Source organism: Saccopteryx leptura, chromosome 2 (genome assembly GCF_036850995.1).
Source record: "Saccopteryx leptura isolate mSacLep1 chromosome 2, mSacLep1_pri_phased_curated, whole genome shotgun sequence".
In the NCBI taxonomy this organism is placed as follows: Eukaryota; Metazoa; Chordata; class Mammalia; order Chiroptera; family Emballonuridae; genus Saccopteryx; species Saccopteryx leptura.
Genome location: NC_089504.1, coordinates 230812554 through 230836215, shown reverse-complemented (window position 1 = coordinate 230836215; position 23662 = coordinate 230812554). Strand labels below are relative to the sequence as shown.

Sequence of the window (23662 nt, the reverse complement as noted above, 5' to 3'; positions counted from 1 at the left end):
CATAAATGAGAGGAACCTGAGGCCCAGGGGATTAGGTAACATGGCCAAAGGCACACAGCAAAGATTCGCACGTTTGCCCCAGGTTGGGTAACCAGTGAGGCCATGCTCCTAACTGGCTTACCTCTTCCAGGGAAGGAATGAGGTTGAGGAGGATTTGAGGGTGCTTTCTCTGGCTTACTCTCCCTTATGTCTGCATACAGGTATTTCTGTCTGAGCTTCCTGTACCCAAAAGGACAGACTAACCCCCGTGTAGGTTGGGAAGGTGGCGGGGAGAGGCCAGATCAAAGCCTTACTTCCTTAACACAAAGCCTTACTTCCTTAACACACCTTCAAGTTACCTAACACAAGTCCAAATCCAGAATGTTCTAACACTCCGTTACTGAGATGCTCCATCATACTCTCCTTCAAGCCCAAGTCAGGTGAGGAGAGTGGAGGAAAAAGTGATGCCATCTCCTCACCACCTACCAGAGCTGGGCTGCTTCTTGGGATCTTATCTCTTCACATTGAACACAGTAGAAAACTGAGGCTCAGAGGACAGGAGCCTATGAGTCCTACCAGGTCAAATAGGCCAGCCAGAAGGTCTCGGTCTCGTTGTTTCTCCTTACTTTGACAGATATACACCTGAGGCCTCTCAGGTTCTTAATCACACTCTTCTTCCACCCAGTAATTTGTCCTTTCCCACTGTTTAACCTTCCTGGCCCCCTAAACAATTGACTCAGGTCTCTGTTCCCTCTGAAGCTCTGCAACGGCCTCCTACTTGTCCTATGCTTCTAATCCAGGGGTCGGGAACCTATGGCCTGTGAGCCAGATGTGGCTCTTTTGATGGTTGCATCTGGCTCACAGACAAATCTTTACTAAAAAAAATAATAACATTAAAAATATAAAACATTCTCATGTATTACAATTCATTCATTTCCTACCGCTCATGTTCATGGTTGCGGGTGGCTGGAGCCAATCACAGCTGTCCTCCAGGACAACACCAAATTTTTATTGGATAATGCGTAATGTACACGGGTCGTTGTATGGCTTTCATGGAATTACATTTTAAAATATGTGGCGTTCATGGCCCTCTCAGCCAAAAGGTTTCCTGGATCCTGTTCTAATCCCCACTCCCCTCCTCTGCATTCGGAAGAAGATCTGAATGTCTCTGCAAGGACTCCTACAGCTCCTGCCCCAGACCTTTTCTTCCTTTCTTCCTTTCCAGCCCCATCCCTTCCTCCATCCCTTCATAGACCCCACTTTCTGACCCAGGTTGGTGAAGCAGCATTTCAACAGGAGCAGGTTTTGCACGCAGATTCCAATCTTGAGACTGATTCTTACCAGCTGTGTGGCCTTGGGTATGTTGCTTAACCTCTCTGGGCTTTTAGCTCCCTTGTGTAACAATACTTGCTTCACAATTTGGAATGAAGTTTAAATAAAGCCCTGTGGCATGTTAGTGAGCATTCAATAATTTATTTATTTATTTATTTTTAGCAAAAGAGGGAGAGAGAGAGAGAGACAAAGAGAGCGAAAGCTAGGAACAGATAGGAGGGAGACAAATGAGAAGCATCAATTGTTCGTTGCAGTACCTTAATTGTTTATTGATTGCTTTCTCATATGTGCCTTGATCTGGAGGCTACAGCTGAGCCAGTGACCCCTTGCTCAAGCCAGTGACTTTGGGCTCAAGCTAGAAACCTTAGGCTTCAAGCCAGCAACCTTTGGGCTCAAGCTAGCGATTATGGGATCATGTCTATGATTCCACGCTCAAGCCGGCGACCCCGCACTCAAGCTGGTGAGCCCGCGCTCAAGCTGGTGATCTTGGGGTTTCAAACCTGTGTCCTCTGTGTTCCAGTCCAATGCTCTATTCACTGTGCCACCGCCTGGTCAGGCAAGCATACAATAAATATTAGCTGCTGTTATTAGTATTAGTATTAGAGGAGTATGTGTGGGTGGGAGTAGAAGAAATATTAGGGCTAATTCAAATAAGAACTCTTTAGATGCTCAAAGCAAACAGAGAAAGAAATGAGAACATTTCTATTTATTTTATTCTTTCCCATTAGAATATTTTTTTTATTCAGCACAATTTGCTGCAGGCATCAAATAATATGAAATTCATGCTGGGTTGTAGCAGGATAAATGCAAACATCACTAACTGGGCTCTTGGGGTCTTAGTGTGCTAAAGCATAGAAGATATTACTTGATATATTTTTAATGTTTATTTTATTGATTTTTAGAGAGAGAGACAGGGAGGGAGAGTGAGACAGGAACATCGATCTGTTCCTGTGTGTGCCCTGACTGGGGATTGAACTGGAAACCTTTGGGCTTCAGGACAATGCTCTAATCAACTGAGCTATCTGGCCAGGGCTACTTGATATATTTTTGAAGCTGAATTTCTTCCAAGTTTGGTAGTTCCAATTCTGTTATTTCATAGGAACAAGAACATGAAGAAATAAACAATGCTAGTTCCCTAACATTCAAGTTTCAGGAATGTGGTTGTCGCTTTCCAGAAGAGACCAATGAGAATGATCTCATTTCTGATGAAAGAAAAGCTGAACTCTTGGCTTTAGTCTGCCTTATACACCCAATAAAAGGAACAAAGGGGAATATAATCAGTAAGCTGGTCTTAGTTGAAGCTGATGGTTTCAATGTTTTTTCATAATGATGGTTGTGACTTTTTCAAAAGAGGTAATAACTCAAGCAGAAATTTTTAAAAGTATATTGAGAACAGTGCTAAGCCTTTTCTGTATCTTTACAACAAGCTTCTGAGGTAGGAATAAATCTCTTCATTTTACTAGATGAGGAAACAGAGGCCTCTAAGTGAACTTGCTGTCTAAAGTCACACAGATAGTGAGAGCACGGCGTTCTTTTTTTCAAGATTCTATTTACTGATTTTTTAGAAAGAGAAAAGAGAGAAAGAGAAGGGGGAAGGAGTGGAAAGTTTTATATGTGCCTTGACCGGGCTGGGGCTTGAACCAGGGATTTCAGCATTCCCACGTGGACACTCTATCCACTGTGCCACCACAGGTTAGGCACATGGGCACTTTCAATGCCCTCCAATTAAAGACCTCCAGAACACACCTGTGGTTCAACAAGTTGGGGATGTGGGGGTTAGGGGGATTTGAATCATAAAAAATGATGAGGTGTCTGAGTAACAGTGTTAGAAATACCATTTATGCCTGACGAGGCAGTGATGCAGTGGATAGAGCATTAGACTGGGACGCAGAGGACCCAGAGGACCCAGGTTCAAAACCGGAGGTTACTGGCTTGAGCATGGGCTCATCTGGTTTGAGCGCGGGCTCACCAGCTTGAGTGTGGGGTCACTGGCTTGAGCATGGGATCATAGATATGACCCCATGGTTGCTAACGTAAGCCCAAAGGTTGCTGGCTTGAAGCCCAAGGTTGCTGGCTTGAGCAAGGGTTCACTTGCTCTGCTGTAGCCCTCTACCCCCGTCAAGGCACATATGAGAAAGCATTCAATGAACAACTAAGGTGCCACAATGAACGCTTGACGCTTCTTGCCTCTCTCCCTTCCTGTCTGTCTTTCCCTATCTGTCCGTCTCTCTGTCTCTGTCACAAAAAATAAAAAAGAAAGAAAGAAAGAAAGAAAGAAAGAAAGAAAGAAAGAAAGAAAGAAAGAAAGAAAGAAAGAAAGAAAGAAAGAGAAAGAACATTTATGATTTAACTTGGGGGAGGGTTAAAGAAGCAGGGTTTTCATCTGGATTGGATACTATCTATGATTGGGTATCTTGATAAATCTAGAAGGAGGGAAAAAAATCTGGGAGGGAAGATTAGAATGAGACTAAAGCTGCATTTGTAAATACATAGCAATCTCTATATGAGCCAGGATAGGGCACTGTTTGGTCATTTTCGTGGTTTGGACAATGTTCATGTTTTGTTTGGTTCAAATATGATTACAAAAAGGTCTTGTTCATCACAGTCACAGAGTGGCCTTGTCTGATATTGGTGATCTGTGACATTTATATTCAACAGAACATCAAGGCCTACCTGTTAGTGCTAAATCAGCTCCTGGATATCACAAACTATTTTCTTTTTATCAGAGCCTGTACTCAAATCCATGTTTGTGTGACTGGAAACAAACCTTGTTTATTCCTGTCCACAGGAAACTGAAAAGAGGGCTGGCAAATGAGGAATTTCATCTATGAGCTTATTTTATCTACTACCTTCACCCCCTACTCAGAACCAATTCTTAACAATCCCTGAGATAACTGTAGGCATTTAATTAGTATTAGTTGAGGGCCTGACCAGGAAGTGGAGCAGTGGATAGAGCATCAGACTGGGACACAGAGGACCCAGGTTCGAAACCCCAAGGACCCAGGTTCAAAACTCCAAGGTCACCGGCTTGAGCGCAGAATCATAAACATGACCACATGGTCGCTGGCTTGAGCACGGGGTCACTTACTTTGCTGTAGCTCCCTACCCTGTCAAGGCATATATGAGAAAGCAACAAATGAACAACTAAGGTGCCACAACAAAGAATTAATGTTTCTCATCTCTCTCCCTTCCTGTCTGTCTGTCCCTCTCTCTGAGTCTCTCTCTGTCTCTGTCAAAAAATAAATAAATATTAGTTGAGGGCCTGGTGGTTGGCTCATGTGCGTCATTCTGGCATGTGGAAGTCCCGGGTTCGATCCCCGGTCAGGGCACATATGTATGAGAAGTGACCATTTGCTTCTCTCCCCTTCTCTCTCTCTTCCCCTCTCAAAGCCAGAGCCTCCACTGGTTTAAGTGTCAGCCCCAAGCACTGAGGATGGTCCCAGCATCGGCCTCAGGTGCTAAGCATAGCTTGGTTAATTCAAGCATAAGCCCCAGACAGGCTTGCCAGGTGGATCTCGGTCAGGGAGCATATGGGAGTCTGTTTCTCTATCTCCCCTCCTCTCACTTAAAAATAAATAAATAAATAAATAAATAAATAGTTGAGTTCATGAAACAACGAAGATGGGTGTCAAGAATTCCAGAGAACATGACTATCTCTGTGTCTCTGTAAATAAAAAAAGAATTCCAGAGAACAACTTCCTGAGTGCAAATTGCAGCTCCAACATCTAACAGTATGTGATTTGAAAACTTTTAATTAAGTGGTGAAATTGTGTAAATTTTTAAGTATTCCTTTACCTATTTGAAAAATGGAGATAATTACCAAAACCATTCATAGGGCTGCTCTGAGGATCTAATAAACCATTGTGTGGAGTGTGTTTAGTTAAGCTTAGTAAATGTTAGCTATTCTTATTTTCAAGATAAGTAGTCCATTAGGGTTTTTTTCTCTCTCTTTTTTTTTTTTTTTTTTTGAGTGAGAAGAGGGGTGGCAGAGACAGACTCCTGCATGCACCCACACTGGGATCCACCAGCAAGCCCACTAGGGAGAGATACTCTTGCCCATCTAGGGCCCTTGCTTGTTGCAACCGGAGCCATTCTAGTACCTGATGGGGAGCCCATGGAGCCATCCTCAGCACCCGGTGCCAACTCCCTCTAATCAAGACTTGGTTGCTAGAGGGGGAGAGAGAGAGGCAAGAGGCAGAAGGATGGAGAAGCAGATTGTCACTTCTCCTGTGTGTCCTGACAGGGAATCGAACCAGGGACATTCACACGCCTCACAGACACTCTAGTCCATTAGTTCTGTGATTGCATGTTTAATATTTTCTCCACTAGGCATGAAAGCAAAGATTTTGTCTCTTACTGCATCACCAGTGCCTAGCACATAAATGAATGTAAGCAAATTGGCTAGGATCCAGGCACTTTCCCTACTGGGAGTAACTTTTTTAAAAGTTGCAAAACTGATCTGTGGTGGCGCAGTAGATAAAATGTCAACCTGGAATGCTGAGGTTGCTGGTTCGAAACCCTGGGCTTGCCCAGTCAAGGCACATACAACAAGCAACCAATGAACAACTAAAGTAGAGCAACTATCAGTAATACTTCTCATTTCCCCCATCCCTTATCTCTGTAAAATCAATAAATAAAATCCTTAAAAGTTGCAAAAATTATGTAAGAAACTCCCATATACTGACCTGGAATGCTGAGGTCGCCTGTTCAAAACCCCAGGCTTGCCTAGTCAAGGCACATATGAGTTGATGCTTTCTGCTCCTCCCCCTTTCTCTCTCTCTGTCTCTCTCTCTCTCTCTCTCTCTGTCTCCTCTCTCTAAAATAAATAAATAAAATCTAAAAAAGTTAAAAAAAGAAACTCCCATATACTAAGGTGACTAACATTTTTTACAATAAAAAGGACAAAAATAAATGAAAGAAAATATCGTAAATAAAAGAAACATTTTATTCATTGCAACAATAATACACTATAATATGATAAATGCACAATAAAAACATTTGTAATATTTTATATTGTAATTATGCTTACATGCCTATTAATTTTTATTAATTGTAAGAAAATGAGTACTTTTCCACTGAACAAATATTTTTTGTCAATGTATCATCTGTAACAATATATCTGAAATATCTGAATAAGAAATATCCTTCATATTGAATTTTATGGCAAGTGCTGCAGCTAGAGTATCAACATTTAATCTTGATTTCTCGCTTGTCCAAAAATCATTAGCGATTGAAAAACTCTTTCAACTGCTGCATTAGTTCCAGGGCAGCACAATGTAAACTGAACAGGAATAAATAAATTTCACATGGAATATGTTCATTTTTGAAATGGCTGAATATTTCCACCTGTCTTTTATCAATTTTGACGTGTTCATTTTTCCATTATATTAATTTTTCAGATTTAAATATACATTCAGTCTTCTAATATCTTCAGAGACAATTGTTGTCTATTTTGATACCCGACATTTCTTTAGATAAAAACTCAAGACAAGATTCAATATCTGTCCAATATACTTGTGATAAAGTAAAAAAACACCATTGAAAACTTATTTCCCATGATGTTTGTTTCAGACTATTATTCGATATATTGAAAACATGTCTGGTAAATATTCTGCACTTCTTTGATAAACTTTTCTGTTATGCTTGGATTTGATTCCTCTAAGTCTAACAATTTTCTTTTTATAATTAAAGGAAGAAATTTTTCTTCAAAACGAGATTTATATTGAAGGATAGTCATTCAAAATAAGACTAACTTCTGTAGCTGAAATGTGTTCACCTTCAATCTTTTGAATCATTTTGTGAAAAATAGATGCTTGATTATGTACAAAATACATTAATATCTCAGCTATTTTATTATTGAAAAACAATTCCAGAATTTTAGGACATTTGTCTAAACTTTAAAAATATGAACAGAGAGGCTCAAATAATTGTAGAACACGCTCTATAGCAGATGTTAGAGCAAGCCATCTAACTCTTGAATATCCTAAAAGTTTTCTGTATTCAACATTTGTTTCTTCACAAAATTGTTTTAAAGTAGCAACACAAATGGTAAAATGACTAAAATGCAAATAAATTGTAGTTATTATTACTTCTACATCAATTGGCATGGCACATGACGCTGTGTTGATTGCATTTGACAAAATATGTGCATTACAACCTATTCCTTGCTGGGGTCCAGCCCCGGGGGGAATCCAGGGGTCCCACAGGAAGAGAGGGCGTCGGCACGAAACAAGTGAGAGAGCCGAATTCTTTAGCATTCACTGCTAGGCATATCCACTAATGGCTAGTATAGCTTTATTTTTATACACACACACTAAGTTACAATCACATGGTATACAGAATGCATTGATTAATAATTGTTTTTGTTTCACTATGGTTACATATTTCTAGGCAATGGTTAGTACATTTCTATAAGCTATAAATCAGGTGGTAAATCATTCTAAGTACAGTTATACAATAACTTGAAAACAGCAACAATGGTTTTTGTGCAAGCTTCTAAAAGGTCAGTATTGATTAATAACTCTACCTTACCTAAGATCCTATTGTCTAGTCAATTTTTTTTTTTTTTTTTTTTTTTTTCTGAAGCTGGAAACAGGGAGAGACAGTCAGACAGACTCCCGCATGCGCCCGACCGGGATCCACCCGGCATGCCCACCAGGGGGCGACGCTCTGCCCCTCTGGGGCATCGCTCTGTTGCGACCAGAGCCACTCTAGCGCCTGGGGCAGAGGCCAAGGAGCCATCCCCAGCGCCCGGGCCATCTTTGCTCCAATGGAGCCTCGGCTGCAGGAGGGGAAGAGAGAGACAGAGAGGAAGGAGAGGGGGAGGGGTGGAGAAGCAGATGCGTGCCTCTCCTGTGTGCCCTGGCCGGGAATCGAACCCGGGACCCCTCGCACGCCAGGCCAACGCTCTACCACTGAGGCAACCGGCCAGGGCCTGTCTAGTCAAATTTTATTTGTTGCTGAGGTCGCCGGTTCGAAACCCTGGGCTTGCCTGGTCAAGGCACATATGGGAGTTGATCCTTCCAGCTCCTCCCCCCTTCTCTCTCTCTGTCTCTCTCTCTCCTCTCTAAAAATGAATAAATAAATTAAAAAAATTTTTAAAAGTACAAAAAAAATTTTTGTTTGTCTACTATATTCATATACCAGTTAAGTTCTAACTTTATTTTTCTCAGAGTGTTCTACCACCTGTAGGTCAGGTATGCAAGAGGAAAGTTTTTCTATTATATTATATGAAAAGGCTAGGGAGGTAAAGCAATGAATTAAGTGAAAGCTGAAAGGTGCTTTTGTGTATAGTTACTGTTTTCTACCTATTCGTAAGTCACAATCTATTTTTTCCAAATATGATTTATAGGAGGAAATTTTCCCACAGACTAAGCCCTTTTCGGGGATATCATAGCCAGCCTCCTATATCTATGGGCCCAAGCAAGGGGGTTTATAGGCTTTTCTGTGGAATTCACACCCCCTGTCTCATTTCCAGAGAAATTACTATGAATCTGCAGGGAAAGCATGGTGCTATTATCCTTGTGCCATAAATGATAGCACACATACCCAGAAAAGGGGGGATAAAAACCCAAATTAATTCAAAATGTTAAAAGGGGAAGTATCGTTGCGCCTCTCTGCTGTGACTGTGTCAACCGGCAGTTGTTGATCTTCTTTGCTGTGACTGTCAACCAGCAGCTATTGATTGGCTTCCGACAATTCCTAGTATTTTCTTTTGGAGTAATTCTTGTAATTTTACATACACATTATTCATCCCTTTGCATCTTTGCCCACCAAAATTTGTATTTGTATTATCAGCCGTTAGTGCAACAACTTTGGATTTCAAATTGTTTTCATTTATTACTCTGTATAGATAGATGGTTTGACAAAATTTCAGAAGTTTCACCCTCAATGGATACTAAAATTGAAATTTTTACTTGGTAACATTAAAATATTTTACTATTATTGGTTACAATTTGATTTCATTATGATTTGATGCATCAGATAAAATCGTTACAAATGCTGCAGTTTTCAAGTCCGCTGTAAGTATTTTCTTACAATAATTTTTAAATACTGATTTCAAAATAGCCTTGCATTTTGTCCTGGCACATGAAAATTTTTCATTGTGAAACTTTCAATAATTTAGTTGTACAATCCATACTACAAAAGCTTTGATTGTAAATTATGGTATGAAATGCAAATGTTCCCTCCATTGCAGCTAACTGATTGATTTTCATCTTCAGAATAATTTGAAGTTTTAAAAAAACTTGTTACAACTGGAAGCTGATGCATCTAATGATTGCTTATGTTTGTTGGTGGTCAAGTGTTTCGTTATTGCTGCTCTGCCCCTAACTGCAATACAAAATTCTCCACTGCAAATATTGCAGAAAACAATGGTATCTTTCTTTGATATGAGGAATGGAAATTCCTTTTTCAATTTATTGTTGAAATGGCATTTTCCCTTTTTTGATTTTTCCATCCCTTAAATGAAATTAAAAATTAAAAATAAAATACAGAGCTACACGAATGATGCAAGCACATTAGGAACTGAAAACGTTAACGTTATATCATGGTAGGCGAATTTTCTGGAAGCTAAATTAACAAAACTAAATATCAAACAAAACCACTAATTTGGAGTGATATTCGGATGTATTTATCATTTTTTAATTAAAAAATGTCTGTTTTAGCCTGACCAGGCAGTGGCGCAGTGGATAGAGCATCGGACTGGGATGCGGAGAACCCAGGTTCGAGACCCTGAGGTTGCCAGCTTGAGTGTAGGCTCATCTGGTTCGAGCAAAAAACTCACCAGCTTGAACCCAAGGTCACTGGCTCGAGCAAGGGCTTACTCGGTCTGCTGTAGCCCCACGGTCAAGGCACATATGAGAAAGCAATCAATGAACAACTAAAGTGTCGCAACGAAAAACTAATGATTGATGCTTCTCATCTCTCTCCGCTCCTGTCTGTCTGTCCCTATCTTTCTCTGTCTCTGTAAAAAAAAAAAAAAAGTCTGTTTTATATAACTATTTAATCAAAATGCGTTAATAGATATGGTTTGATGTTAGATTTCCACTTTAAAACTCAAATTTTGGGAAAATATTTGTAAATAAATTATACATACTTGGAAATTATTAAATAGATAATGAGTTAATAAAACATGTATTGTGCTTACCTCTCTATGATTGAATACTCACTGAGAAATAATCGTGAGTCTACAATGTCGAATGTGCCATGTCGTGTTTCAGTAAGAAGTACACAAAGCCATTTGCGTGCTCAGTAAATTGCGTGCTCTCTCAAGGTCTCCCGGACGGAGTTGTTCATTAAGTTGTTCACTTAAGTTGTTCATTGATTTATTGTCACATGTGCCTTGACTGGGCAAGCTCAGGGTTTCAAACTGGCAACCTCAGCATTCCAGGTTGATGGTTTTTCTACTGCGCCACCACAGGCAAAGCAAGGGCATTTTCTTAATATAACCACAACACAATGATCAATTTTAGAATATTTAACATTAATATAATATACTAATCCATATTCAGATTTCATTACTTGTCCCAATATTGTCCATTATACCTATTCTGTATAGGTATAGGATCCCGCCCCCGCCCTTCCAGGATCCAATTTAGAATCACACTACATTTTGTCCTCACGTCTCTTTAATCTCCTTTAAACCAGAACAGTTCCGCAGTCTTCAAATGTCGTTCATGTTACTCATTTATTTTTTAGCATGTCCTTCGATGTCGGTTTACTTCATGCCTCCTCATGAGATCTGGGTTGCGCATTTTGGACATAAATATCACAGAAGAGAGGTTGTGTCCTTCTCAGTGCACCTTTTTAGGAGGCACAAGTTCTCTACTTGACCTATAAACCGGTGACGTTAACTTTAATTACTTTGATTCACTTGTCCTGTGAGGTTATACTTCTCTAACAATACTATTTTTCCTTTGTAATTTATAAGTAATTTATGGGAGACAATTTCACTATGTAAAACATCCTGTTCTTCTCGTTTTACCACTCATTGATTTTCTAATTCCATCATGCTTGTTGGTTGGTATTCTCCCCATTTATTTATCCACTTTTTAAATTTATATCAATAAAGTCTCATGGGTTATCACTTTGTTCAATTAGTTAAACTCTGCCTCTGTCTTTACCTATTTTCATGCTCAAATTGACAGGTCTGGCCTATGCGATCTCCTTCAAGTTAGCTCTTGTGTCCTCTGATGTTTTCCCATCTTTCGGATTCCCAGCATCCTTACATTCTGGTGCAACAAGATGTTCTAAACTTATTCGGTACCCTCCCTGTCCTTACCAACGTTCTTTGAAAAAGCTCTCAGAGAGCCCCTGTGCGCCTCCGGTTCCTAACCACGTCAGAAACCCGGACGTGGCCGAAGAGTAGCGTAGCGGCCCAACCTTTTCCGGTTGCGGCCGGAAGTACCTCGGAGAGGGGTGGCTTTACGTCAGGTGATCGGAGTCCGGGTAGGAGTAGTAGGAGGTTCGGCCGGAGGGACTGGCTGGGTCGACTGACTGGCGGAGCGGTCGACGGACCCAGAGGCTGGTAGACCCTCTGCGGCGTTAGCTGAGTAGCGACAGGTACCTGAGGGGCTGGTGGGGGTTGGCGGGCACGTAAGGGGCCGTTGAGGTTAGGGGCGAAGGACCGAATTCCTCCTTAACGGCGTCCACGGGCTGTGCGACACCTGAGTCCAGGGTCACAGAGACAATATGCCGGGTTCTGGCCCGGGCCCTTTGCTTCGTAAGAGAGGTTGGGCTGGCGTTGTGGTCTTTTGGCCTGTGATTACAGTTTGGGGAAACTGAGGTCCCAAGAAGCGAAAAGCCTCCCTACGAGTTCTCCTTTTCAGGCAAGGACTCACTCTTAACTCTTTCTGTCCTCCGCTGAGGCCGCCTTTCGTATGCTTTTAATAAGTTTGCCCCGAGTGGAGAAGCCGAGGCCGGGAAGTGTGGTGAGCAGAGTTGGGTTTGGTATTAAGCGACCGGAGTTCGAGACTTCGCCGCCAACCGCCAGTTGTGCGTTCCGGGCCAATCCCTTTCCTGTTCTGGGCCTCAGTTTCCTTATTTGTAAAACTGGTCGGTGGTTCTCAAAATACCGTTCTCACACCATCTGCTTTGAAAATGCCCTGGCGATGCATGCTTTACCGTGGGGAACTCAAATAAGACCTCGTACTTAGAATCCGGTCGGAACTTGGGAAACTGCGTTTTGAACGTACGCCTGTGGGCCCTATACATACTGATGTTTGAAACCCACTGATCTTAAGTGCTTTCCTGCTGTGAGTACTAGAGTTGCTTTGAGGCATCTGGACCCTATTCAGGATCTTTGAAAGAACTGAGATGTTCATCCCCAAAAAGGAAGTGATGGAAGGGAACTGTCTTTTAAAAACGGAAAACTTTGTTGAGGTGAAGAGGGCTTCCCACTTCATTGTTGGATTTGAAAGAAGCAAGAAGTAGGACCGATAGATTCTAGACAAGATTTTGATTTAATAGATGAATTTAGTGCTAGTCAGAGGTGACCAGCAATGTAATTGCCTCCAGAGGTAGTGAACTTCCCGTTGAGGCTGTATACAGGTACGGCATTCCTTTCCAACTCCAAAGCCCCTGCTTCTGAGTATTTTGAGTCTGGTGCTGACCGACTTCTTTTTTTCTACTCTCTCCTTTTCTTTCTTTCTTTCTTTCTCTTTTTTGTTTTGTTTTTGTTTTGTTCTTTTTACAGGGACAGAGAGAGAGAGTCAGAGAGAGGGATAGATAGGGACAGACAGACAGGAATGGAGAGAGATGAGAAGCATCAATTATCAGTTTTTCGTTGCAACACCTTAGTTGTTCATTGATTGCTTTCTCATAAGTGCCTTGACTGGGGGCCTCAGCATACCAAGTAAATCCTTGCTGGGGCCAGCGACCTTGGGTCCAAGCTGGTGAGCTTTTTGCTCAAGCCAGATGAGCCCGCGCTCAAGCTGGCAACCTCAGGGTATTGAACCTGGGTCCTTCCGCATCCCAGTCCAACACTCTATCCACTGTGCCACCGCCTGGTCAGGCTACTCTCTCCTTTTCTTGACACTTCCAGCCTACATCTAGTGGAACTGAATGTAATATATCTTATGTAATGTCTTCCTGGTTGTCCTGGGAACCATCCTTTTCAAGGACTTTGGAATGGCCCATCTGATTAGGGCACCTTAAAATGTTTGTTAAATAAATAACCAAGTTGGGTCTCCACCCCACAGGTTTGTAGCTTTTTTTCTTAGAACACCTTGGAAATGTCTGTGAAGACTTTATGTTTGATCAGGAGAAGCCAAGAAACTCTTTGAATCACAGAATTGAAGTATCTTAGAAGGGCCCATTGAGACTGTTCAGGCCAGCCTTTCCTCCAGGGATGTAAATCCCTCTTTAATTCACTCTCCAGCACTGTGTTGTAGGGATGATGTGTCTACCAAGGGAATTTTTGCTAACATTCCATCCAGCATTTAAAACCAGCCAGTTCATCCTCACAGGTAGTCTGTGGAGAGTGCTTTTGGTGTATCTTTAGTTTTATAGTCAAACATCCAAGCTTCTTATTTTCTGATTTATAAAACCTCAGGCAGATCATTTTTTCAAAACTTATTAGAATGCTTATGTTGTCCTATGGAGTAAAGATTCCATATTATGACCCAGTTCTACTGACATGGTCCCTCACACCCCCACACCCCCACCCCCACAAAAGGTGGTTTCAGCCAAGACTTCCTTTCTGTGTTTCTCTTCCTGCCTTGTGTGTGTTTCCTAGGATTAAAAAAAATTTGTGTGTGTAACGCTTATTCTTATATCATCCAGGTGCTGGATAAAATGATTTTAACTTCATGGTGGTGTTTTTAAAACTTCTCAATTGGAAAATTTCTTTTTAAAAAAGCACCAGAGGCCTGACCTGTGGTGGCCCAGTGGATTAAGCATTGACCTGGAAGCTGAGGTCACAGGTTCAAAACCCCGGACTTGCCTGGTCAAAGCCCATATGGGAGCTGATGCTTCCTGCTTCTCCCCCGTCCTCTCTCTCTCTCTCTCTCTCTCTCTCTCCCTCCCTCCCTCCCTCCTCCCTCTTTCCTCCTCTTACCCTGCTCTCTAAAATGAATAAATAAAATCTAAAAAGAAAATTTTTAAAGCACCAGAGTGCTCACTTTACAGCACATATGCTGGAATTGGAGCGATAAAGAGAAGATTAGCATGGTCCTGTGCAAGGATGATAGGCATATTTGTAAAGAGTTTCTTGTTTTTCTTTTTTTTTTTTTTTTTTTGTATTTTTCTGAAGCTGGAAACGGGGAGAGACAGTCAGACAGACTCCCGCATGTGTCCGACCGGGATCCACCCGGCACGCCCACCAGGGGCGAAGCTCTGCCCACCAGGGGGCGATGCTCTGCCCCTCCTGGGCATTGCTCTGCCGCGACCAGAGCCACTCTAGAGCCTGGGGCAGAGGCCAAGGAGCCATCCCCAGCGCCTGGGCCATCTTTGCTCCAATGGAGCCTCGCTGCGGGAGGGGAAGAGAGAGACAGAGAGGAAGGAGAGGGGGAGGGGTGGAGAAGCAAATGGGCGCTTCTCCTCTGTACCCTGGCCGGGAATCGAACCCGGGACTTCTGCACACCAGGCCAACGCTCTACCACTGAGCCAACCGGCCAGGACCTTGTTTTTCTTTAAAAAAAGGAAAAGAAAAAAGATGAAGAAGATACCAAATTGGCATTTACACAGTGTGTTTTTCAAGTCACTAGCCTGAAGAGATACCTCTGAAAAAAATATTCTATGGTAATGGTAAGTTTAGAAAAGCTTCATATCATTATTCCTTTTTGGAGCTTCTCAGTGTCAAGAACCACATCTGAGGCACTGAGACATCCTGCAGTAAAGAAATGTGCCTAACCTTGTTTAATCTAGTGTTGCATACTTAATAGATGTGAAGTACTTTTGGCCCCACTGCCTGTTTTTTGCATGGCCTGGGAGCTGGAAATGGTTTTAGCATTTTTATTTATTTATTTATTTTGACAGATTTTCTTGATTTTACAGAGAGAAGTAAGAGAGGGACGGGGAATAAGAAGTATAGTTGCTTTACTTTAGTTAATTATTCCTTGACTGTTTGTCGTATGTGCCTTGACTGGGCAAGCCAAGGGTTTTGAACTGGTGACCTCAGCAGCCCAGGTTAACACTCCCAGGGGTTCCCAAACTTTTTACACAGGGGCCAGTTCACTGTCCCTCAGACTGTTGGAGGGCCGCCACATACAGTGCTCCTCTCACTGACCACCAATGAAGGAGGTGCCCCTCTGGAAGTGCGGCGGGGGCCGGATAAGTGGCCTCAGGGGGCTGCATGTGGCCTGTGGGCTGTAGTTTGGGGATGCCTGCTCTAGGCACTGCACTTCCACAGGCCAGGCTTAACATTTTTAAATGATGGGAAATAAATCAAGAGAAGAATAATGTTGCCTGACCAGGTGGTGGTGCAGTGGATTGAACGTGGACTAGGGATGCTGGAGATTCAGGTTCAAAACACTGAGGTCGCTGGCTTGAGCACGAGCTCATCAGTTTGAGCACAGTATCATAGACATGACCCATGGTTGCTGGCTTGAGCCCAAAGGTCGCTGGCTTGGCTGAAACTGCCCCCCCCCCTTCCAGTCAAGGCACATATGAGAAGCAGTCAGTGAACAGCTAATGTGATGCAGCTGTGGGTTGATGCTCCTCATCTCTCTCTCCCTTCCTGTCTCTCTGTCTCTCTGTATCCTCTCTCTCTCTTGCTAAAAAAAAAATAATATTTTATGACATATGAAAATTATAGAAAAATCACATTCTAGTGTCCAGAAATAAGGTTTTATTGGAACATAGTCACACTCATTAATATACATATTGTCTTGGGCAGCAGAGTTGAGTTGTTGCCCCCAAAACCATAGAGTTCACAAAGTCTAAAGTTTTTATTTTTTAAAGACTTTATTCAGCCTGACCAGGCAGTGGTGCAGTGGATAGAGCATTGGACTGGGATGTGGAGGACCCGGGTTCGAAACCCCAAGGTTGCCAGCTTGAGCGTGGGCTCACCAGCTTGAGCGCAGTGTTGCTGGCTTAAGCATGGGATCATAGATGTGACCCCATGGTCGCTGGCTCAAGCCCAAGGGTTGCTGGATTGAAACCCAAGGTCACTGGCTTGAGCAAGAGGTCACTCCTTCTGGCACGCCCCCCCCCCAAGGCCACATAAGAGAAAGCAATCAATGAACAACTAAGGAAACCAAGGAGCGGCAACAAAGAATCGATGCATCTCGTCTCTCTCTCTTCCTGTCTGTCTGTCCCTCTCTCTGTCTCTCTTTGTTTCTGTCACACACACAAAAATAGACTTTATTCAATTTTTAGAGAGGAGTAGGGGGGGAGAGAAGAGGGGAGGAGCAGGAAGCATCAACTCCCATATGTGCCTTAACAAGGCAAGCCCAGGGTTTTGAACCGGCAACCTCATGCTTTTTCCCATTGCGCCTCCACAGGTCTGGTAAAGTTTTTACTCTGGTGCTTTGCAAAAAAAAGCTTGCCAGCCCCTGGCTTGTATCACATATATTTTTTTAGCTTTTTATTTTGAAATAATTTTAGACTTGCAGAAAGAATACACAGGCTTCCTATATACTCTTCACCCAGCTTTTCCTTAACATTTTACACAATCATATTAAAATTAAACAAAAAATTTAACTTTTTTTGTGACAGAGAGGAATAGATAGGGACAGACAGACAGAAAGGGAGAGAAATGAGAAGCATCAGGTCTTTGTTGTGGCACCTTAGTTGTTCTTTGATGGCTTTCTCATATGTGGCTTTCTCATATAGCCGCCCCCCCGGAGGGGGGGGAAGCTACAGCGGAATGAGTGACCCCTTGCTCAAGCCAGTGACCTTGGGCTTCCAGCCAGCAACGATGGAGCTTGATCCCATGCTCAAGCTGGTGAGCCCACGCTCAAGCTGGTGGAGCCTGAGCTCTAGGCAGCAACCTCAGCGTTTCAAACCTGGGTTCTCTTGTGTCCCAGTCCGACGCTCTATCCACTGTGCCACCGCATGGTCAGGCAAGAAGAAATTTATCATTGACGTAATACTAGTAACTATTCTGTAGCCTTTCTTCAAATTTTGCCACTTGTCTCACTGATGTTTTTTTTTATTCCAGGATCCAGTCCAGTTTCCCACATTGCACTTAGTTGTCAAATCTCCTTAGTTTCTGGCCCTGGCCGGTTGGCTCAGTGGTAGAGCATCGGCCTGGCGTGCAGAAGTCCCAGGTTCGATTCCCGGCCAGGGCACACAGGAGAAGCGCCCATCTGCTTCTCCACCCCTCCCCCTCTTCTTCCTCTCTGTCTCTCTCTTCCCCTCCCGCAGCCGTTTCCAGCTTCAGAAAAATACAAAAAAAAAAGAAAATCTCCTTAGTTTCTTTCAATCTGAGACTTTCTTCAGTCTGTTTTTCTTTCATGACTGTAAACTTTTGAAGAGGACTGGCTGATTATTTTGTAGAACAACTCTCAAAATTTTATTTTAGATAGAATTTACATATTAGAACATTTTCATAATCCCAGAAAGAAACCCCATATACAGTAGTCATTCCCTATTCTTCCCTCTTCCCACCCCCTAACAACATACATGTCGTAGCATTCTGTTTTATGACTAATTAATACATTGTATAGACATACCATATTTCATTTATCCATTCTCCACTTGATGGGCATTTGGGTTATTTCTATCTACTGGTGATTATGAACAGTGTGGCTATGATAATTCATGTACATGTTTTCAACATATTTTCAGTACTCTTAGATGTGTATACCTAGGAGTGGGAATTGCTGGGTCATAGGACACCATGTGTAATGTTTTGGAAGAACCATTAAACTATTTTCACAGTAGCTGTACCAATTTACATCTCCATTAACAATATATGAAGGTTCCCTTTTTTCTACATCCTCTCAATACTTACTGTCCTTTTTTTTTTTTTTTTTTTACAGAGACAGAGAGTGAGTTAGAGAGAGGGATAGACAGGGATGGAGAGAGATTAAAAGCATCAATCATCAGTTTTTCATTGCACATTGCAACACCTTAGTTGTTCATTGATTACTTTCTCATATATGCCTTGACCGCAGGCCTTCAGCAGACTGAGTAACCCCTTGTTGGACCCAGTGACCTTGGGTTCAAGCTGGTAGGCTTTTTTTTGTTGCTCAAACCAGATGAACCCGCGCTCAAGCTGGCGACCTCGGGGGTCTCGAACCTGGGTCCTCCGCATCCCAGTCCGATGCTCTATCCACTGCGCCACCGCCTGGTCAGGCCTTACTGTCCTTTTTAAAAATTATTTTCAGCCTGACCAGGCGGTGGCGCAGTGGATAGAGCATCGGACTGGGATGCGGAGGACCCAGGTTCAAAACCCCGAGGTCACCAGCTTGAGTGCGGGTTCATCTGGTTTGAGCAAAGCTCACCAGCTTGAGCCCAAGGTCACTTGCTTGAGCAAGGGGTCACTTGATCTGCTGTAGCACCCCCTATCCCTGTCAAGGTACATATAAGAAAACAGTCAATGAACAACTAAGGTGTTACAGTGAAGAATTGATGCTTCTCATCTCTCTCCCTTCCTGTCTGTCCCTATTTGTCCCTCCCTCTGTCTCTCTCTGTCTGTCACCAAAAAAAGGAAAGCTCCCCTCTCCTCACACCCCAGGCATCTCTAGCTCCAGTATCTAAAGCAGGGGTGCAGGGGTCCCCAAACTTTTTACACAGGGGGCCAGTTCACTGTCCCTCAGACTGTTGGAGGGCTGGACTATAAAAAAAAAACTATGAACAAATCCCTATGCACACTGCACATATCTTATTTTAAAGTAAAAAAACAAAACGAGAACAAATACAATATTTAAAATAAAAGAACAAGTAAATTTCAATCAACAAACTGACCAATATTTCAATGGGAACTATGCTCCTCTCACTGACCACCAATGAAACAGGTGCCCCTTCCGGAAGTGCGGCGGGGGCCGGATAAATGGCCTCAGGGGGCCACATGTGGCCCGTGGCCCGTAGTTTGGGGACCCCTGATCTAAAGGGAGCTTTAAAAAGTTGCTTTATTTCCTTCTTGTTTCTCCTCACTGGGTGCATGTTTCAATGGTTGGAATCATTCAATGGACATACTAGTTCTGTTGCTTGTTTTTGTATTAACATTTTAATGTTAATGTATCCACAGTTTTGCCAGCCGCTTCTATAAGCATTATTTCTAATACATTTACTTAACCATTCACTCTTTAATAAGTCTAATTGTATAGCTATAATGTATTTAACAAGCACACATCATGTTCTTAGTGAGTAGAAGTCCAGTTTTGTTTTTTTTAAATTAGTAAATTTTATTGCATATAAATAATATCTTGATTTTCAAAGAGCTTTGTGCTTTTTTTGTTTTTTTTAACATGAAATTTATTGTGTTTACGTAGATTCTAGTATATCCCCGAATACATCCTCCCCTCCCCTGTGTTCCCCAATACATTCCCCATAATGCCCTCCCCCCTTCCCTCCAGGATTTGCTTTTCTGCTCTTATTTCATCCTGTCATCCTATCATCCCTTTTCCCTCTGTCCGCTTTCCCTCTGGATCCTTTGATATGACTCTGTCTCTATTCCGCTCCTCAGTTCATATTGTTTGTTGGATTCCTCAAATGAGTGAGATTATATGATATTTTTCTTTCTCTGCCTGGCTTATTTCACTTAACATAATAGTTTCCAGGTCCATCCATGTTGTTGCAAAAAATAATATTTCCTTCTTTTTAGTGGCCCCATAGTATTCCATTGTGTATATGTACCATAGCTTTTGAATCCATTTGTCCACTGTCAGACACTTGGGCTGTTTCCAGTTCTTGGCTATTGTAAACAATGCTGCCATAAACATGGGGGTGCATTTCTTCTTTTGAATCATTGATGTGGTGTTCTTGGGATATATTCCTAAAGGTGGGATGGCTGGATCAAAAGGCAGTTCGATTTTTAATTTTTTGAGGAATCTCCATACTGTTTTCCACAGTGGCTGCACCAGTCTGCATTCCCACCAGCAGTGCAGGAGGGTTCCCTTTTCTCCACATCCTCCCCAGTACTTACTCTGTGTTGTTTTGTTAATGAGCACCATTCTGACTGATGTGAGGTGATATCTCATTGTGGTTTTAATTTGCATTTCTCTAATGATTAGTGATGTTGAACATTTTTTCATATGCCTATTGGCCATCTGTATGTCCTCTTTAGAGAATTATCTATTTATTTATTTTGCTTATTTTTTGATTGGATTGTTTATCTTCCTGTTGTTGAGTTTTACAAGTTATTTATCAATTTTGGTTATTAACCCCTTATCAGACGTATCGTCGAATATGTTCTTCCATTGTGTGGTTTGCCTTTTTATTCTGTTCATATTGTCTTTAGCTGTATAAAAGCTTTTTAGTTTGATATAGTTCCATTTGTTTATTCTGTCCTTTATGTCCCTTGCACATGGAGATATATCAGCAAATACATATATTGCTGTGAGTGATGTCGGAGAGCTTATTGCCTATGTTTTCCTCTAGGATGCTTATGTTTTAATGACTTACATTTAAGTCTTTTATCCATTTTGAGTTTATTTTTGTGAATGGTGTAAGTTGGTGGTCTAGTTTTATTTTTCTGTACAATTTTCCCAACAGTTTTTCTTTTTCTTTTTTTTCTTTTTCTTTTTTTTTTTTTTTGTATTTTTCTGAAGTTGGAAATGGGGAGGCATCAGACAGACTCCCACATGTACCCGACCGGGATCCACCTGGCATGCCCACCAGGGGGCGATGCTCTGCCCATCTGGGGCATTGCTCTGTTGCGACCAGAGCCATTCTAGCGCCTGAGGCAGAGGCCACAGAGCCATCCTCAGCACCCTGGCCAACTTTGCTCCAATGGAGCCTTGGCTGCGGGAGTGGAAGGGAGAGACAGAGAGGAAGGAGAGGGGGAGGGGTGGAGAAGCAGATGTGCGCTTCTCCTGTGTTCCCTGGCCGAGAATCGAACCCGGGACTCCTGCACGCCAGGCCGATGCTCTACCACTGAGCCAACCTGGCCAGGGCAGTTTTGCTTTTTTAATAGCACTGATTCTGAAATTTAAAAAACTTGTATTGTGCTAAAATATATGTAACAGAATTTACCACTTAACAATTTTTTAAGTGTACAGTTCAGTGACACCAGTACATTTACAGTGTTGTGCAACCATCGCCACTATCTGTTTCCAAAACTTTATCACCCCAAACAGAAACTCTGTACCCATTAAGAAATAACCCCCTATACTCCCTTCATCCTAGATCCTGGTAACATCTAGTACCCTTTTATCTTTATGAATTTGCTTACTGTATATAATTCTTGTAAGGAAATCATATAATAAATTACCTTTTGTGAAAATGTAGGGATTTCCCACTTTTTCCCTTTTCTTTCTTTTCATTTTTAAAAAAGATTTTATTGATTTAGAGAGAGGAGAGAGAGAAAGGGGGTGAGGAGTGGGAATCAACTCATAGTAGTTACCTCTCATATGGGCCCCACCAGGCAAACCCCAGGTTTCAAACCGGCAACCTCAACATTCTGGGTCAACCATCCACAGTGCCACCAAAGGTCAGGCCCACCTTTTTCTCATTGTGATAAAATACATATAACATAAAATTTACCATCTTAAACCATTTCTAAGTGTATAGTTCAGTGATATTTAGTATATTCATATTGTTGTGTAGCTTTACCACCATCCATCTCCAGAAGTCTTCTCATTTTTCAAAACTGAAACTCTATACCCATTAAATAAAAACTCCCCATTTCCTTCTTCCCCTCAGCCCCTGGCAATCACAATTATACTGTCTGTCTGTGTGATTTAAAAAAAATTTTATTTATTCATTTTAGAGAGGCGGGGGAGGAGCAGGAAGCATCAACTCCCATATGTACCCTGACCAGGCTAGCCCAGGGTTTTGAACCTGCAACCTCAGCCTTCCAGGTTAATGCTTTATACACTGCATCACCACAGGTCAGGCCCTGCCTTCATAATTTTTAACTACTCTAGGTACATCACATAAATATAATCCTCCAATATTTGCCTACTTGTGAATGGCTTATTTCACTTAGCATAATATCCTCAAGTTTCATTGATATTGTAGCATATGTCAGAATTTTATTTTTTAAGGCTGAATAATACTCCATTGTATGTATATACCACATTTTGCTTATCCATTCATTTGTTGATAGATACTTGGGTTGCTTCCACATTTTAGCTGTTGTAAACAATGCAGATATTAACATGGATGTACAAATACCTCTTTGAGACTCCATTTTCAATTCTTTTGGGTATATCTCAGAGAAGCAGAATTGCTGGATCATACAGTGGTTCCTTAGTTGCTCATTGATTGCTTCCTCATATGTGCCTTGACTGGCGGGGGGCTACAGCAGACTGAGTAACCCCTTGCTCGAGCCAGCGACCTTGGCCTAGGTGAGCCTTGCTCAAACCAGATGAGCCTGCGCTCAAGCTGGTGACCTCAGGATCTCAAACTTGGGTCCTCCGCATACCAGTCTGATGCTCTATCTACTGTGCCACCGCCTTGTCAGGCCATACTTGTTTTTTCTTAACAATGCCATCTCTGCAGAGCCATTTCTCAGTGTGAGATGCTTTTTTAAAAATAGCAGTTAAATTCTGACTTGACTCCTTGAGGGCAGAGAAGGTATCAGGTGGCTACAAACACTAGCCTGATTTTGATTTGTAAAAGTCAATACAGGCTCTGGCTGGTAGGCTCAGTGGATAGAGCATTAGCCCGGCATATGGATGTCCCAGGTTTAAATCCCAGTCAGGGTACACAAAAGAAACAACCATCTACTTCTCTCTCCCTCCTTTTTTTACTCCTGCAGCCAGTGGCTCGATTGGTTCAAGCATTGGCCCTAGGTGCTGAGGATAGCTCGGTTGGTCTGAGAACCTCAGGCACTAAAAAGAGCTTAGTTGATTTGAGCTTCAGCCTCAGACAGGGGTTGCCGGGTAGATCCAGGTCAGGGTGCATGCGGGAGTCTGTCTGACTATCTCCCCTTTTCTCACTTAAACAAAAAAAGTCAATATGAAAGATTATTCAAAACGATGTCATTTTGGTTTAATTTTTTTTAATCATGATCTATTATATATCTCTCCAATGATCTATTATATTCTCCCGTGGTCCTCCTCAGGATCCCCTATTGGAAGGAGAAGTGAGATTACTTCTTTTTTGTCAGCTATATGCTGGATATTATTAAACTCTTTGGAAGTCTTCTCCTTATTTGGTTAATTCTTGACAACTTTATCCATTTTCTTCTTACACTCTACTGTCAGTATTTTAGAGGCCTTTAATTCAGCCTCAGGTAAAATCGTAATGAGATTTTACACAATGTAAATTAATAAGGATTTATTGACTGAAAACAAAA

General features: G+C 42.0%; 1 protein-coding gene and 1 non-coding gene across 4 annotated transcripts in view; both read left to right on the top strand.

Moving 5' to 3' along the window:
- RNF185 (ring finger protein 185) overlaps positions 1-23662 on the top strand; it is a 192424-nt gene that overhangs the window by 144632 nt on the left and 24130 nt on the right. For 2 of the 3 annotated variants that reach the window (XM_066370495.1, XM_066370493.1), the window contains exon 1: positions 11739-11874. The exons of the other annotated variant lie outside the window; for it this stretch is intronic. The gene's annotated coding sequence lies outside the window, so the exon portion shown is untranslated. Of the gene's footprint in view, positions 1-11738; positions 11875-23662 lie in introns of those variants that run through there. 3 annotated transcript variants of the gene reach the window in all.
- Positions 14425-14529, top strand: LOC136396511 (U6 spliceosomal RNA). Its single transcript, XR_010749796.1, has one exon. It is a non-coding gene; the product is annotated as a U6 spliceosomal RNA (small nuclear RNA).